The sequence below is a fragment of the Diaphorina citri genome, unplaced genomic scaffold (genome assembly GCF_000475195.1).
Source record: "Diaphorina citri unplaced genomic scaffold, Diaci psyllid genome assembly version 1.1 scaffold776, whole genome shotgun sequence".
NCBI lineage: Eukaryota > Metazoa > Arthropoda > Insecta > Hemiptera > Psyllidae > Diaphorina > Diaphorina citri.
Window position 1 is genome coordinate 50,177 of NW_007378209.1, and position 18,398 is coordinate 68,574.

The window sequence follows — 18,398 nt, forward strand, 5'->3', positions numbered from 1 at the left end:
AATCTGAAAAGTTAACTAAGTAAGTACCTAAATTAATAGAACCAATTAAACAGAGCACATTAACTTGATTCTCGATGATCACAAGCGAATGACAATCACTGTAATAACAGTGATTTACAGTGGTTAATCGAGCAAGTCATTGGAATATTGTGCCACTTGATCTATCTATTGATTCCCATTGTGATCTTGATTATTGCTGATCGACCAATCAAATTAAATGACCGATTAGTTTTTGTGTAAAAGGATAAATAGCTAAATAGCTTCACTAAGAAGTCTCTATTTGTAGAAGTCTTGATGCCTGATGCTACAATTATTGGGAAGCTACGGAGGTTGTTTCAACACGGATTTGACTGTTCTTTCTGAAAACTTGAATCAAGTCAAGCAAGTATCACCGTCGTGTAGTCCCACCATCTTCCTCCTTAATCCTGTGCATAATCTTATTACTTACTATTATAATAGTGTTGTAATACAGAGTACCTACATTAACATTATAATGCACCTACCTAAAGTACCCAGACCTACCTACATAATTATAAACACGGTTCAGCTAGGTAGGCACTCTTGATATTAGAGTTCGCGGTTCATGAATTTATGCACTTTCCTGATTAGTTAATAATGTTAATTCCTCTAACTCTAGCAGTAAGAGGTTAACCAAGATTTTCTTATCGTCTCTTGAAAAATTGGTGGATGTGACAGATTTTCCGAGATTCTCCTATTGTAAATACTTAAAGTTAGTAGTGGATGTAGCCAATTCACCATGAATCATTCACAGTTTCTATAGGTAGAAAAACAAGAGGTATGATAAAGTTATTAATATTATTTCAAAGATTTTGACATCGAGAACAGTTTACCATAATGCATAAATTATTGATTATTATTTACCCATTATAACATGTATTTAAAAGTCATTAATACAAACTCCAAGGTAGGTAAAAGTAGGTAGCTTTCTTGTCGGTTCTATTACTCTGAAAGAAATTAGCTCGGGTTTTTTCTCCATTTTAAAACTGCAACCTACAAGAGATAAGTATCTGAAATGAAATTCTTTATATATTTAATTAATGTAAACACAATACCATGGGGCATTCGGCTAAACATGGGTCTTGGTAAATAAAAATCTGGTGTGAACATCACACGACTTTCCTTATCCTATTGAATGATGCTTATTTGGATGTTCTTTTACCGTAATTTTTACAATATCTCTAACCGTTTAGTCGGTATAGCTCAAAACCGCTAAAAAACGGTCGAAAACCGCCAACCGCAGCACCTATCTCAACTTAACATTTTGTGTCGCAAACTTGTCACATTTGACAGCCATACCAAATTTCAAGTCTCTAGCTCTTACCGTTTTCGAGACATTTTGTTTACAGACAGACAGACCGAAGGACAGACACACGGACCAATGGCTGAAACTTTGGATTCAGGCTCTAGGGACCTCAAAACGTGTTTTGGCATTAAAAACTGACCATCGAAAATTTGACCCGATTACATTACTTTCCTTCCTATAGGAGCTAAAAGTTTTAGATGATTTTCAAATCTGAAGAATTTCTAAATTTCTTTCAAAGTTAATATGAATTTAGATTGATTTTTCCAATTTTTATCTACCTTCATAAATCTTGTATGTTTTTACACCTGTGATAAATTTCAATTCTTGTTTTCAATAAATTTAAGTAGGTATTTTCAAATCTGTGTCCGTTTTGGGAAAGTGAATGAAATCAAATAATTAATTATATTTCAGTTGAATTTGTTGCAAGTGTTAGTGTTTCGTTTACGCACCTTGGATTTGGATAATTACTTCATCGAATTTTGGATTACCTACTATGTTGGAATGACGGATTACTGGATTCTTTGAACAGATTATATTGTAAGTTTTGTATTTTCATTGAACTTGTATAGGTTGGTAACAGGTTGGTCTTATGTTTTCAAACGATACCTCAAGATGAAATGTGATGTCTTTAAACTTTAATGCTTTAACCCACTTACTATAAATAATTATTAAATAGGTACCCACTATGTATACGTATTTGCTAAATACTTACCTAATATGGATCAGATATGTATCCATGAGCTTATCCTTCAGATATTCAAAGTTTAACCGTCGTATGTATGAAAGCCAAAGTTAAACTTTAGTAAACTTTGGTTTAACTTAAGACGAACAATGTTGCCAATTTCATGTCATTTCTTGAGATAACTGGCTAGATTTCATGAAATTTGGCAAGATTTCATGCTGGTACTAAGCTGACAGTCTAAATATAGTAGGCTCTAAAAAAGTACCCAGCAAGAAGTGAACTATAGTCAGGATATGGTGTTACAAACAGACCAAATGACACACGAAAGCCGTTTTATCCCATCAGTCCCAATGACCTACCATCAAAGCCATATCTCCAATTTAGAATCACTGGTACCAGTGATACCCGACCACCACACTACCCAAAGTGGGAGCTCATAAATTTGCCATCAGCTCCGACCATTACGTAGATCAACCAAACTAAAGATTAAACAACGATAGATCAAGTCCATACATCAAACGCAATAATTTAGAAAGGCTGTATGTAAATTCCCCCGATTTTTTCAAGGGTCCTCATTTCCGGATGTAAATTCCCCCGAAAATGAAATCGACTACCTGAGTCTCAAATGGTAAACTCCCCCGAAATGTGTACTATGTAAATTCCCCCGATACTTGAAGATAGAAAGAGGAAAATGTGTGATAAACAATTTCATGTTTGGACATTTCATGTTTAATTACCTATTAGTTTGGTTTTGGACATCATCATGTCAACTATTAGTGAGTTCTTAGAGAGTGTATCTTATTACTTCAGAAAACAGAAGACATGAAGTAGGTAGGTATGTATTCTAATTTGTCTTTTTTATTTAATAATGAAACATGTATCCTAGTTTGGCTTTCTTTAATAATGAAATGTGTATGTCCTTTAATAAATTTTATACTAAAAGTAAGAAATTGAAGTGTTTTTAATATTTTTCTGTAGGTTCTACCATCGGGGGAGTTTACATATACCTTTTTTTTTCGTAATCGGGGGAATTTACATATGACCCTACAGGAAGTAATTTTGAAATCGGGGGAATTTACATGAAATCGGGGGAATTTACATTCGCCCTTTAGAAACAATCAATCAACGGCGAAGTTTATCGGACTATCTGTAACGTCGGAACCGAGTTTTCTCTATATAATGCCACTAATTAGAGAGCTTGTTTCCAAGTTTGGTAACATAGGTTTAAGAGCAACCCACAGTCCCACAGAAACACCTTTCAGTACCCGCACAGACTATTGAGAACTTTACTGGTAAAGTTTACCTTTTTGTTGTAAATGAAAACTTATTGAAGTATTTTCTTTAACTTAGGAAAGCCACTCGCCCTCAGTCTGACAGATCTACGTCTCATAGACCGCGGTCTCTCAGACCAGACGGTCTCATAGACCTAGGTCTCAAGATTTTTCCGCCACGTTACTTATATTAAGACGGTATGACAGACCTAAGTCTGTGAGACTGCGCTCTTATTTTCCCGTTCTTCGCGCTGGTCACTTTCAAAACAAAACTGTCTCTCCTGGTCAAATCCTGTCATGCCAACTGAAAACATGTCATTACTGAAGCCATCATAGTCACTTAACCACCTTTTTGTTGTAAATGAAAACTTATTGAAGTATTTTCTTTAACTTAGGAAAGCCACTCGCCCTCAGTCTGACAGATAGACCGCGGTCTCTCAGACCAGACGGTATGACAGACCTAGGTCTGTGAGACTGCGCTCTTATTTTCCCGTTCTTCGCGCTGGTTACTTTCAAAACAAAACTGTCTCTCCTGGTCAAATCCTGTCATGCCAACTGAAAACATGTCATTACTGAAGCCATCATAGTCACTCAACTTGATCTAACCTCTCCTCTCTTGTAAAAGAAGTTCCCGAGTTCCTTACGTTCCAGCCTCACACGCTCAGACTATCTGACAAACCCAGAGACAGTCGGAACGTGTGTGGCGGAAAAATCTTCCGACCTAGGTCTGACTACTGTGGCGGAAAAATCTTCCGACCTAGGTCTGACTAACGGTCTGAACGTAAGTGACAGATATTATGTCCAAGAGAAGTGAAGTGCGTACGTCTGATCCAATAAAACGATGTCTCCTCCTCCTCCTCCTCCTTTTTCTTCTTCTTTGTCTCCTCCTTCTTCGTCTTCTCCCCAGGTACCTTAGGTAGCTAGCTATTTTAAAACGACACGTCATGTAATTATTTTGTACAGCTCGAATGGTTCACAATCCACCTTTCCCATCGAGAATGGCAGCAGTTCCTTTTGTCTGATGGGTTCGCTCTCATTTGAACTTTCGGACAAGGCGAAGGCCAGGTATTTGCCCGGGGCAATTCGGTTGTATCTTGTATCATTATAAGCTCCATATAATCCATATTGTGTGTGTTCTGACGTATTATAACATAATTTTCATCGTTGTTCGAGATGTCTGCTCTGATTCTGTACAAAGACTGCAGAACAACAAAGTTGAGTGCAAATCAATATGGTAGGTAGGTACTTATAGGTAGGATACATAAACATAATACTTTCTTTAGGATACTTTCTTTATACCTATATTCACTCTGTAATATAAAGAAAATATATTACAGAGTGAATATAAAGAAAGTATCCTAAGACATTTTCTTCCCCCTTTAAAATCTTTTCCAAGTTGAGGAAAATTGCCATAAGCTTGGATAAGCTCAGCCCGGGGCAATGCGGTTGTATCTTGTATCATTACAAGCTCCATATAATCCATATTGTGAGTGTTCTGACGTATTATAACATAATTTTCATCGTTGTTCGAGATGTCTGCTCTGATTCTGTACAAAGACGGATGCAGAACAACAAAGTTGAGTGCATGGGTTGCGTTAGGATCAATATGGTAGGTAGGTAGGTACTTATAGGTAGGATACATTTATGTTTATAAACATAATACTTTCTTTAGGATACTTTCTTTATATTCACTCTGTAATATAAAGAAAATATATTACAGAGTGAATATATAAAGAAAGTATCCTAAGACATTTTCTTCCCCCTTTAAAATCTTTTCCAAGTTGAGGAAAATTGCCATAAGCTTGGATAAGCTCATTTCCATGCATACAATTTTCGTCTAGTTAGGTACTTGATTTCTTCTTCGTTTTCTTCGCTTTTTCCCGTGTACAAACGGGGTCGGCGTTTTTCGTCAGTCTGTCAATCAACCCTACTAGGGTGCTTAGGTAGGTAGGTACTTAATTTAAAATGTTTAAATGATTAGTAGGTATGCAGGTAGATTTGTGCAAGTATTTAAGGATAGTACCTAGATAATGATAGGGATTATTTTCAGCATTCAATCAATAGATATAGGGAAAAAGAATTTCAGCACTAAATCATTTCATTTTCAACCAGGTGCATAATTTCCACCAGTGGCCTAGAATGCCTAGATTCCTAGATGGTTAGCATAATGCATATAAATAAATAACTACGTAATTATCTAATACCTATGTCAGAATTTAATGACAATAAATTAGTAGGTACGTGCGAGGTGTGAATGTAAACCCAAGTTTTCCTGAAAATTTATGACGAAGGAAAAATGAGCTCAATCACAATTCCTTTGGACATTATACTTCATTAAAATAATATCATACTTCATAGGTAATATCACACTTCAATGTACATTACTTACACTTCATAGGTAATACTCCCATTAAAATAGGTAACACACCCCATTAAAATCTTGGAGGTTTTGCATGAAAACTCGTCATAAATACACCGAAAGGAAAATTAGCTCAATCATTTTTCCTTTGGACGATTGGACATTATAGGTAATATCACACCTCATTAAAATCTTGGGAAGGAGGTTTTTGCGTGGAAACTTTTCATAAATCTAAAATCGAGCGAAAGGAAAATGTGCTGGGTCAGTTTCTTTGAATAATATGACAGATTCCAGAGCAATAATAAAGTAGTACCTAATGTACGAGGTGTGGAGTTAACGTAGGCTTTCCACAGTCCAGAAAACTACACAATGGGAAAATGAAAATGGTACTAAATCAGTTTATTCGTACTTTATGGTCTTTATGTCAAATTCCATAGTAACCAAGGTGTTGACAACCCAGAGGTGGATGTAGGCAACCCATATCCGTTCAGTATGTTGCTGTGTGCAATGAAAGTTTTTATTATTATTTTTTTTTATTTTTTATTATTATTTTTTTTTTTAAAAAAAAGAGGTTTGATAGAGAGAACTTTAACCATTGAGGTCTTATCGCCTCGAAATCGAAGAGAGAAGGAGGACAGGATAGTATAAAATTATAAAGCCAGCTTTGGGAGAACGAACCCTATCTAAATATTAAGGATAAAGTTTGAGCTGGGTAAGAATCGAACCCGCGATCTAGTTAACTAGGCTGGTCAGAAGAAGTTTGATAGAGGAAACTGTTAACAACAGAGGTTTTATCGTCCTGAAATCGAAGAGAAATGTAGGTACCCCTTTTCTCTTCGATTACAGAACAGAACGATTTTCTCTTCGATTAGAGAACAGAACGATTTTCTCTTCGATTACAGAACAGAACGATTTTCTCTTCGATTAGAGAACAGAACGATTTTCTCTTCGATTACAGAACAGAACGATTTTCTCTTCGATTAGAGAACAGAACGATTTTCTCTTCGATTACAGAACAGAACGATTTTCTCTTCGATTAGAGAACAGAACGATTTTCTCTTCGATTACAGAACAGAACGATTTTCTCTTCGATTAAAGAACAGAACGATTTTCTCTTCGATTACAGAAGAGAACGATTTTCTCTTCGATTAGAGAACAGAACGATTTTCTCATCGATTACAGAACAGAAGAAAAGGGGTACAGTACAGAACAGAAGAAAACGAATCCTACCTGAACGAATCGCGACAAACTTCGCCCAGGGTGAGAATCGAACCGCGATCCAGCACTTACAAGGAGGGTACCTTTCAAGCTCACAAAAGGTACGCTTTCACAAAAGGTTCGATTCTCACCCTGGGCGAAGTTTGTCGCGATTCATGGAAAATGAAAGAACATGGAAAATGGAAGTCACTTGGTTTATACTGTATCCAAACTGGAAGTTGGTTTCGAGATCATAATGTGGGAATACAGCGAGTTGATACTCTGGGAACAAAATGAATGAAAACCGATACCGAGCTGAAATCTGTGATGAAAACGATAGTCTGAGGTCTGAGGGACAAAATGCGGTCTACCGAGACACCCTAGTCCCAATGCTCCGTGCAGTGGTTTCCAAACTTTTGCCCTTGGGTAATAATAATAATAATAATAATAATAATAATAATAATAATAATAATAATAATAATAATAATAATAATAATAATAATAATAATAATAATAATAATAATAATAATAATAATAATAATAATAATAATAATAATAATAATAATAATAATAATAATAATAATAATAATAATAATAATAATAATAATAATAATAATAATAATAATAATAATAATAATAATAATAATAATAATAATAATAATAATAATAATAATAATAATAATAAAATACTGCTTCACTCATTGATTTTCAATTTTTCATGAGATATTTTTCAACGATGTAGGTACCGTAGGTTTGCGATCTAACTTTTTCCGGAATTTTCTTGGTAGTTCGTTTGGTAATCGCTGTCTTAATGCCCGTTTAATGTGTTTTGTGCCTAGTGTATCGAAGTTGGGAGATTAAAGCACTGGAGAAGTCCTATATTGAAGTTCCTATACTGTCTACCTATAATACAAGTACCAGGCCATACTTACCCAAGCGATGATCTAGTTCCTGTCATAAATAAAAAAGTAGATGGGGAAACATTTCATGTTTGGATTTGGAACACGAAATAAACACGTTTTGATGGTTTCATTCACGTATTTCCGGAAGGATCTAATGTTGGAAATAGCCAGGAGCAGGAGCCATGGCACTGGTTCCCCACGGTTTACTGAAGTTAAGCAATGTTGCGCGTGGTTGGTATCCGGATTCCGGATGGTGAGTATGGTTCTCGGTAAGTAGGTAACATTTTTTCACAAATCAATAAGTAGGTAGTTAGGTAATATTATTATTTATTTATTATTATTTTTTTTAAAGTGTTTCACAAAACTAAATTGACTACTGTGACAAACATTACATAGGTACCAGTTTCGCATTCACCAAAAACAATACCAAATTTGGTTCCATTGATTTTTTTTAGCAATGTTTTTTAATTATGGCGCGATATATGGAGTAGACAGTCACTAAAGTAAAGAATCAATAAAATTCAGTGACCATTTCGTGAATCAATGGAAAGGTTTCGTGAATCAATGGAAAGGCTGCTTGAGGCTTTCCTGAAAGAAACAATCAATCAACGGCGAAGTTTATCGGACTATCTGTAACGTCGGAACCGAGTTTTCTCTACATAATGCCACTAATTAGAGAGCTTGTTTCCAAATTTGGTTACATGGGTTTAAGAGCAACCCACAGTCCCACAGAAACACCTTTCAGTACCCGCACAGACTATTGAGAACTTTACTGGTAAAGTTCACCTTTTTGTTGTAAATGAAAACTTATTGAAGTATTTTCTTTAACTTAGGAAAGCCACTCGCCCTCAGTCTGACAGATAGACCGCGGTCTCTCAGACCAGACGGTATGACAGACCTAGGTCTGTGAGACTGCGCTCTTATTTTCCCGTTCTTCGCGCTGGTTACTTTCAAAACAAAACTGTCTCTCCTGGTCAAATCCTGTCATGCCAACTGAAAACATGTCATTACTGAAGCCATCATAGTCACTCAACTTGATCTAATCTCTCCTCTCTTGTAAAAGAAGTTCCCGAGTTCCTTACGTTCCAGCCTCACACGCTCAGACTGTCTGAGAAACCCAGAGACAGTCGGAACGTGTGTGGCGGAAAGATCTTCCGCCCTATAGGTCTGACAGACGGTCTGATATTAAGTGACAGATATTATGTCCAAGAGAAGTGAAGTGCGTACGTCTGATCCAATAAAACGATGTACTCCCACTGAAATAGGAACACAGTACACCATCGGTCAAACCCAGAGACAGTCGGAACGTGTGTGGCGGAAAAAATCTTCCGACCTAGGTCTGGCCGTCTGACAAACAGTCTGAACGTAAGTGACAGATAGGTATTATGTCCAAGAGAAGTGAAGTGCGTACGTCTGATCCAATAAAACGATGTACTCCCACTGAAATAGGAACACAGTACACCATCGGTCGAGATATAAAATTGAACCCATTTAATCCCATTCATTAAAATGGCGGTTTTATATCAACAATAAAAATGCACATTTTTATGATCGTGTTGGATTTAAATATTAAAAAGGATCAAACATTAAAGTGAAGTAAATTAACAGAGTTATGTCACAAATACAAAGATTTGGTCTCACATCAGTCACAGTACTCACAGTTTTGCGGTAGAACCGTCCCATTTTAGAGAACCTTTTGGATTTTATGGAAACCTAGATAGGTTGGTACATGAACATGACGTAATAAATGCATTTACGTAGTTCTTCTGATTCGCCTTACTTACCAGTTTTACTGCTGCTGTCGTAACAAATTTTCGTCAGATTTGTGAGAGTTCTTTCTGTCCTGTGAACAACAAAATGGGTGCATAGCCAGCTCGGTGTATTATTACTATATTGGGGTTCGAACTGTGACCCATCGACTGAGATGGCCGTCAATATCTTTTAATAGCTAAGATGTGGATATCCACTCGGAATTACTTTAAAATATCAAGAATAAAGACAACAGAGACGTTAAATGAATTTAAATACACTTTTTCAATCCTCAAGTCCTTGAATACAGACTGTCCAATGAATAGGTTAGGAATTTACATGGTACAGGTGAAGAAGTCAAGTTAGAGCTAAGCCATACTAATAGGACCATAAATTGCTCCTTGTGGCACTCCGCAGTACTTGGCCATTGTCATGTAGTGCCATTGATGCTACCACAGACTAATTTATATCCGAGCACCGAGATCTTCTTCCATCGTATATGCAACTGTAGCTTTGATTTCCAGGCTTCCTGCCCCTGTCAGTTGATACAAAAAAGGAATTATTATTTTTTATTAGGATCTGCCTTATTTATTTCCATTACAATAAATAATTTTTTTCTAAGTAAATAGCGAAATAGAAGAAACGGTAATAAATTCTACCAAGAGAGAGAGAGAGAGCGGTGAAGAATATGGCCGCAGGTGAACATCTCACAAAACAATTGCATAATTTGTCTCGAAACCATTTCAGCTATTTCTGTTTTATTAGGAACTCATCCTGCTCTAGGAACATTCCCAGTAGAGTTATCTCTGCTGATGCTCATGGCTAAACATGGGTAAAGCTTAAAGCAATGAGTTTCTTGTTTGTAGAGTTCACGGTCAGAAAACTGTTCAAAAGTGGCTCGAAAGATTGTTCAAAATTGAACATCAGGCTCAAAAGATTCCACGAAACATGAACATGGTTGCAGACAGGATCTAAAACAATACAGCCTGGAATAGGAAACAAATTTTTGGCGTTGAAAAACTCGCACGTTCAGTCAAAAACCTCAGCAGAATCCGTGATAGATCCAACAACTTACATACATTCAGCAAATTGACAACCACGGCCAAGCCATTACCTCTGGCGCAGACCATTCAGTGCTCAAAAAACAAGATCTATTAGGAAAAGTTATGGTACTAAATTATGTAAATCAGCGATCTTTTTTCGGCTACAAGTCAAAAATGGTTATTTTGTTTTGATACAAGTTAGCAACAATGATATTTGCAGGAAATAAAGCTATCTGGAGGTGTAGGTTGAAACCAACTGCCGCACGATCTTATTTCGGCTACAAGTCAAAAATGGTTATTTTGTTTTGATACAAGTTAGCAACAATGATATTTGCAGGAAATAAAGCTATCTGGAGGTGTTTGAGGAACTTATGTATATCAAAAACGGTTAATTAAGTAATCTGAAAATGGCAATTTCCAGACATTTTCAAAAGGAAGAAAGATGAAGAGAAGCTTTTAAATGAGTATATTGCAGAGAATGCTCTTAATACCATCTTCAATAAAGTCTATCCATGAGTCTAAAACCCTACATACTTACAATACAACTTAATTCCAACTCCTTAACTCCGGCCTTATCGCTTTACGTCTAAGGACTCCTCGTTTTGATTGTAGCTAGACAGCTTATCCATTTATATCACCAATACCATATAGGAACCTTGCACAAAAGAGCTAGAAAGAATTTTAATTCATCCAATAATAAAAAAAATCTTTGTTACAACTTATCCCATATTGTCGGGAATTAAACGCTCTGATCAATAATTGCATGCTTAATTAATCGAAGGGTTTTATTCAACAAGAACCCAAAGTTGAAAAGCTGTTTGACAGGAAATTGTAGCTAACTCACACACAAAAAGCCCACTCTGAGGCTTAGGTGTTGAGGCAGGAATAGAATGGGTTAAGCTTATACGAATCTAATACGAACTGCCAAGTTCTCATCGTCCCGAAGAGATCCGTTGTGGACAATCTGGTGCGCTGGTCGATGGTTTCGGCGGGGGTAAATGGTCCATGGTCGCCGTTGTGGACGCGCACCTAACTTCATATCTTAAGACTAAACTTGTTTTCACGTCGAAAAAGTCCTTCTTATACAAAAGGCTTTAACCTAATATTGAATGGTCAAGGCAGATAAAGGACGTGGGCTATGAAATAATAGCCATTGGAAAATCAGAGAGCCAAAGAATGTCTTTTACTACTAGGAACGCGGGTAAATCTGCAACAAAGACTTTGTGGGATTTGCAATAAAAAACGGAGGTATGTAAATTGTTCTATGAATCTATGTACGTTGGTAATTATGTGGCGTATGCCTATACCCTGAGTGAAATGAGCTAGAAAAATATTTATTAGGACTATGTATTAGGTTGGTATCTTGGTAGTACATAGTTTAAATGTCTATATCTAACTGAATAGGATTGAACTTACAGATTTGCAGACGAAAAAGTAAGAACAGAGGAAATCATCAGAAGCTTTTGATCAAATCCTTCAAACCCTTTTGATCAAACTTTTGATCAAAATCCTTTTGATCAAACTAAAAAACGCTAATGGATTCTAACTCTGAATTACCTAATTGAAGAACTAACTCGAGACCAAGTAGCACTAATTCGGCACAGAACTTAGAGTCTCAGAAGTCATTTTGAAATGAAGTTGAAATAATGGAATAGTTTACTTGATGTTCCAACACAGATATTACGTTATCTTCCTCCAATGGTTGCAGACAGGATCTAAAACAATACAGCCTGGAATAGGAAACAAATTTTTGGCGTTGAAAAACTCGCCCGTTCAGTCAAAAACCTCTGCAGAATTCGTGATAGATCCAACAACTTACATACATTCAGCAAGTTGACAACCACAGCCAAGCCATTACCTCTGGCGCAGACCATTCAGTGCTCAAAAAACAAGATCTATTAGGAAAAGTTATGGTACTAAATTATGTAAATCATGCAGAATTCGTGATAGATCCAACAACTTACATACATTCACCAAGTTGACAACCACAGCCAAGCCTATACCTCTGGCGCAGACCATTCAGTGCTCAAAAAACAAGATCTATTAGGAAAAGTTATGGTACTAAATTATGTAAATCATACTGCGGCGGCAACTTATCACAGAAAGTGTTTTCTGGTTTTGATCTCTGATTATAACAAATGTCCCCCATCATCTTACTGACTAGAGTGGCTAGTGAACTCCATCTGCATAGGAGTCCTCGGTCCTGCCACGCCTTCCGAAGCCCGGTACATAGGGTATGTTTCCCAACTTGATCTTCTAAACGGGTCTTTTGGCAGATTGTTACGTGTGTACGCGAAATTTACCCAAATTTCAGCCCTAAACGAGTGAAATTTTGCACAAATATGAAGACTTGCACGAAAAAGAGTGAAGTTTTGCATAAAAACGAGTGGACTTTGCACGTACATACAACAATTCGTCGAAACTCCAGGCTGGAAGACCACGTTAGAATGTCGGTGTGCTTCGGGCTTTACTGATAGCTCCTACACTGTTCTGATTTTAAATCAAGAACCAAGTGGCCGGTTAATTGACAACTCGATGTAAAGGTGCTAGCAAAGAGCTCACGGCAGCCTCACACGTCTAGTTCTTGACACTTTGGAAGTGAGGCGTTCTAACTTTTTGACTTCATCGGCGTCTAATGGACAACTCTGGATTCTACGATGGTAGTTGAGCTGAGAAGCTTCGTCTTCCATTTCCTCATTGAAGAATTTATCAGACCTTCTGATTCAGAAGTTATCAAGTTATACAATGAATTGTATACCTACCTTCTGCAACAAATGCTGTGGGCATTAACATCACCCTTGATAAAACTTTATTTCACTTTGGTGAAATTCTTTTCACAAGTTAGCTTGTTGTTCTTGAGTGCATAGAACTACTACGAGCCAAGGTTGAGTGACCGTAATTGTGACGAGGCTTTTGAACATCTTGATCTGTCCGTATTCGAAAACCACTTGCAGGTCTAAGGCATTCAAGAGATCTGAATCAGATGGGTTTACCTGTAAGTTCATTACCTATACATATTCATACATTCTTACCTACTTGCTCTCAATTCCAGGGCAATTTGAACCTCATCAGACTTTTTGCCTTGTCAACCTTCCTCCTTCATTGTACCTATTCTATCTTGAGCTTCTTCTTTCATGATGCTGAGTTGGTCCATATCATTCAGTAGGTACTTGATCTTTTCATTTTAATCTTGGGCAACCCCGCCTTCTTCTGTTGGTTTTGTCTTCTTCATAAGTCACTTACACCTCCAAAATTGTGTTAGAAACGTTGTTGACTTATTATAGGTCCTTCACTCATCTCTTCACGTTTAAGTGTCAATAAAATGTTTATGATGTAATATGTTGCATGTTATGATCATGAAGTGGTAAAACTTGACATGTATGCTACATTTTACATTACATTCAAGAGATCTGAATCAGATGGGTTTACCTGTACGTTCATTACCTATACATATACATATTCATACATTCTTACCTACTTGCTCTCAATTCCAGGGCCTCTTCTTCATAAGTCACACCTTCAAAATTGTATTGGAAGTGTTGTTGACTTATTATTAGGTCCTGCACTCATCTCTTCATGCTCAAGTGTCAATAAAATGTTTATGATGTAATATGTTGCATGTTATGATCATGAAGTGGTAAAACTTGACATGTATGCTACATTTTACATTGAGTCTGCAAATATTTACGATCATTCTGAATTGTGCCCGCAAGAGTTTTGGGTCACGCTACGCCTTTTGCTGGGTAATAAATGGGTTTACAAAATAATAATAACAATTCGTATGAGTATGAACCACAATGTCGCTCACTTCAAGGCTAGTGTGCGAGAGTTTGCTGAATTCCAAACAATCTAAATCCAACCACTTGATGTGGGTAACACAATGCACAATGAGTGTGTGTGGATTTTGATTTTGGTGAATTGAATTAGATTTTCAGTGTGAACTTGTTCCTTGTCTCATTGCCAGACTGTCTACAAATCTATGAACCCAATGTCAACGACCTGGCGTAGATGTTTTCCTCTTTGGTTTGAGCAAGTTTGTGCGAGAGTTTGCTGAATTCCAAACAATCTAAATCCAACCACTTGATGTGGGTAACACAATGCACAATGAGTGTGTGTGGATTTTGATTTTGGTGAGTCGAATTAGATTTTCAGTGTGAACTTGTCCCTTGTCTCATTTCCAGACTGTCTACAAATCTATGAACCCAATGTCAACGACCTGGCGTAGATGTTTTCCTCTTTGGTTTGAGCAAGTTCTCCGCTGCTTATCTAGAAAGGTAACAAGCATTGCTGCTCTACAGGATCCAGATAATGCATTCAATTCTTGTCCAACGACTTCTATCCACTTGAATCCCATGTAATTCTTTATGGTCGGTGAGTACAACACAAGTCAAGGGCGCAGAATCTATGAGATCATCCCGGACCGAAACAAAATAATGAAGAACAGATCCAGATAATGCATTCAATTCTTGTCCAACGACTTCTATCCACTTGAATCCCGTGTAATTCTTTATGGTCGGTGAGTACAACACAAGTCAAGGGCGCAGAATCTATGAGATCATCCCGGACCGAAACAAAATAATGAAGAAATTAACAAACACAATGAAGTGTTTAACAAAGTAGAAAAAATAACAAGGTGCTCGCCGGGATATTATGAAACCTGAACGTTTCCAAACAGTAAACAATGAGTTTGAGAGTCAAGTTGAACAATAACAATTAGTAAACTGACCCGGGCAAGTGAAATAAGAAACAAAATTCACATGAGAGAAAGATAACTTCTTGTACCTGTTGTGTCTTCAGGTACCCCCACCACCACATCACCAGAGGCTAGTGCAGCGAGTATAGCAACCAGTTGTGTGTCCGTGCCGACGTGCCGTGTGTATCTGGTTCTATGTAGACGAGTTTTGTTAACGATTTCCATTCCAAATATAGTTTTTCCTATTTTTCTACTAAATCGCGCCGAGTTTTCTCAGTTTTCGCGACATTTATCGCATAATTTTAAATATTGAATCAGTGATTGTGTATGATAGTGTGATCTTGGATTGGTGTTCTTGTCATCAAGTAATATAATAGTAATGTTTACCTAAGAGTTCATTTCCCTCTTCATCAATTTTAACTTTTCCAATGTTTTGATTTTTAAATTTCCATTCCAAAATATAGTTTTTCCTATTTTTCTACTAAATCGCGCCGGGTTTTCTCAGTTTTCGCGAGATTTATCGCATACTTTTAAATATTGAATCAGTGATTGTGTATGATAGTGTGATCTTGGATTGGTGTTATTGTCATCAAGTAATACAATAGTAATGTTTACCTAAGAGTTCATTTCCCTCTTAATCAATTTTAACTTTTCCAATGTTTTGATTTTTGATTCTTAATAATTTTTCAAACATCTCAAATAATTTTTCATGTTAATCCACAAATTTACACAATATTTATAAATCAATATTACTAAACCAAATCAGTCTTCTTAAAAACAAGATAGATATTTAGTAGGAAAATGCTACTTGTCACTCGTCACTCTTGTGTATCAATCTTTCATGTCCTTTGAGATGGACACCCAAATCACTAGTGAGATTACCTGCATAAAGTCAGACAATCATTAATAGCTGCTTTGTGTAAATATTTTACTGATGGTTTAGACTTTGGAGAAATGTAGAACTCACTAGGTTCACTAGAAGATTCAACAGTTACCTACCTCAAAAAGGATCCAACATATCCCGATATTCAGTTGAACAATCAAATTAAATGACCGATTCGTTTGTGTATAAAAGGATAGATACTATAAATAGCTAAATAGCTTCACTAAGGAGTCTCTATTTGTAGAAGTCTTCATGCCTGATGCTACAATTATTGAGAATCTACGGAGGTTGTCTCAAGATGGATTTGACTGTTCTTTCGGAGAACTTGAATCAAGTCAAGCAAGTATCACCGTCGTGTAGTTCCGCCATCAAGTACCTACATAAAGGTAGTCGATCATGTCCGAAACTGTTGATGTCATTGGACTTTTGGTCCTAAGCTGACAGTCTAAATAAAGTAGGCTCTAAAAAAGTACCCAGCAAGAAGTGAACTATAGTCAGGAGATGGTGTTACAAAAAGACCAAATAACACACGAAAGCCGTTTTATCCCATCAGTCCCAATGACCTACCATCAAAGCCATATCTCCAATTTAGAATCACTGCTACCAGTGATACCCGACCACCACACTACCCAAAGTGGGAGCTCATAAATTTGCCATCAGCTCCGACCATCGCGTAGATCAACCAAACTCTACATATACCTAGGGTGGGTTATGTATAGAGAATTGTGGACAGGTAGGAGGTATAGGATATGTACATGGAGTTTATCAGAGTCATCTGAACCAGGAGACTTTTGTTAACACGTTGACTGAGTTGGTAGTCATATTTTACTTTAGTAAAATGTTCGCACTGTGACGTATATGATTTTTGGGGGCCTTCCCGCAAGGTGTCCCACATTTAGGGGTCCCAAAATGTCCGTTCGGGGTTACGGTAATGGGATATACGCCAGTGTACGTACTTGCGTACATATCTGAATGGTGTGGTAGTTTTTGCCGAAGATTTGTGAAAACCCTGTCCGGACTTTGCGCCAATCTGTGAATAAGCATTTGAGTGCCAGCCTAGATAGTGTGTCAATCTGTGAATAAGCATTTGAGTGCCAGCCTAGATAGTGTGTCAATCTGTGAATAAGCATTTGAGTGCCAGCCTAGATAGTGTGTCAATCTGTGAATAAACATTTGAGTGCCAGCCTAGATAGTGTGTCAATCTGTGAATAAGCATTTGAGTGGCAGCCTAGTTAGTGTGTGAAATTTCGCTTTAGATCGCGGGTTCGATCTCGCGACGAACTTTATCCTAAAGAGATAAGGTTCGTTCTCGGAACGACTGGCTTTCTCCTGTCCTGTCTTCCTTCTCTCTTGGAGTCCGGCCTTCACTGTGATGTTACAGTTCCCAGTATAGGTACATTTTTTCCAGAACATTTGAGATGCAAACGGGAGTGAGAGTGTCAATATTTTGTGCAAATTTATTGAATTTCAATCGAATTACAGAATTTCAATAGAAATCTCCTCACCTCATAGGTAAAGTTTATTTTACAGTAATACAACGGTCAAAAGTTGCTCACATAGAGTTGCCTACATAATTTATGCTTTCGTATCCATAGCTTTAGATCGCGGGTTCGATCTCGCGACGAACTTTATCCTAAACATAAGGTTCGTTCTCGGAACGACTGGCTTTCTCCTGTCCTGTCATCCTTCTCTCTTGGAGTCCGGGCTTCACTGTGATGTTACATCAGTTCCCAGTATAGGTACATTTTTTCCGGAACATTTGAGATGAAAACGGCAGTGAGAGTGTCAATAATTTGTGCAAATTTATTGAATTTCAATCGAGTTACAGAATTTCAATAGAAATCTCACCTCATAGGTAAAGTTTATTTTACAGTAATACACTCATAACTTTTTTGAGGCTGGTGCGACGTGACGGTACTTGTCACTTGTCAATAAGAAACTATTATTGCATACTTGTTGGTCAACTGTGACCATTCTAATGATTACGGTAAATTAAAATGAACCAATTATAATAATTAAAAACTTAGTGTCTAATATAAAGCTATGCGTATTAATTAGATTTGGTTTCTGCTGTAATTTTAATTGAAATAATCGGTAGACTTGGGTATTTTCATACCCTCGCTTGAATCATTAGATTCATTATAGGTGTGAGTCTGAGAGAGTTAAGAGTACCTACGTTATTTAATGTTATGAAAGTTGTGTGCAAATATTTGGATTTTTTTTCTTTAATTGAAAGCGGTACTTTCATTTTCACATGTAGGTTTACTGCCTCCGAAAGTAGGTACTGTTTGGCAT

General features: G+C 36.9%; 1 protein-coding gene across 1 annotated transcript in view; it reads left to right on the forward strand.

The window, feature by feature from the left end:
- The first annotated feature begins 1,573 nt into the window (after positions 1-1,573).
- LOC113468577 (cadherin-99C-like) overlaps positions 1,574-18,398 on the forward strand; it is an 84,726-nt gene continuing 67,901 nt past the window's right edge. The window contains exon 1 of the mRNA XM_026825589.1: positions 1,574-1,861. The gene's annotated coding sequence lies outside the window, so the exon portion shown is untranslated. The remainder of the gene's footprint in view (positions 1,862-18,398) is intronic.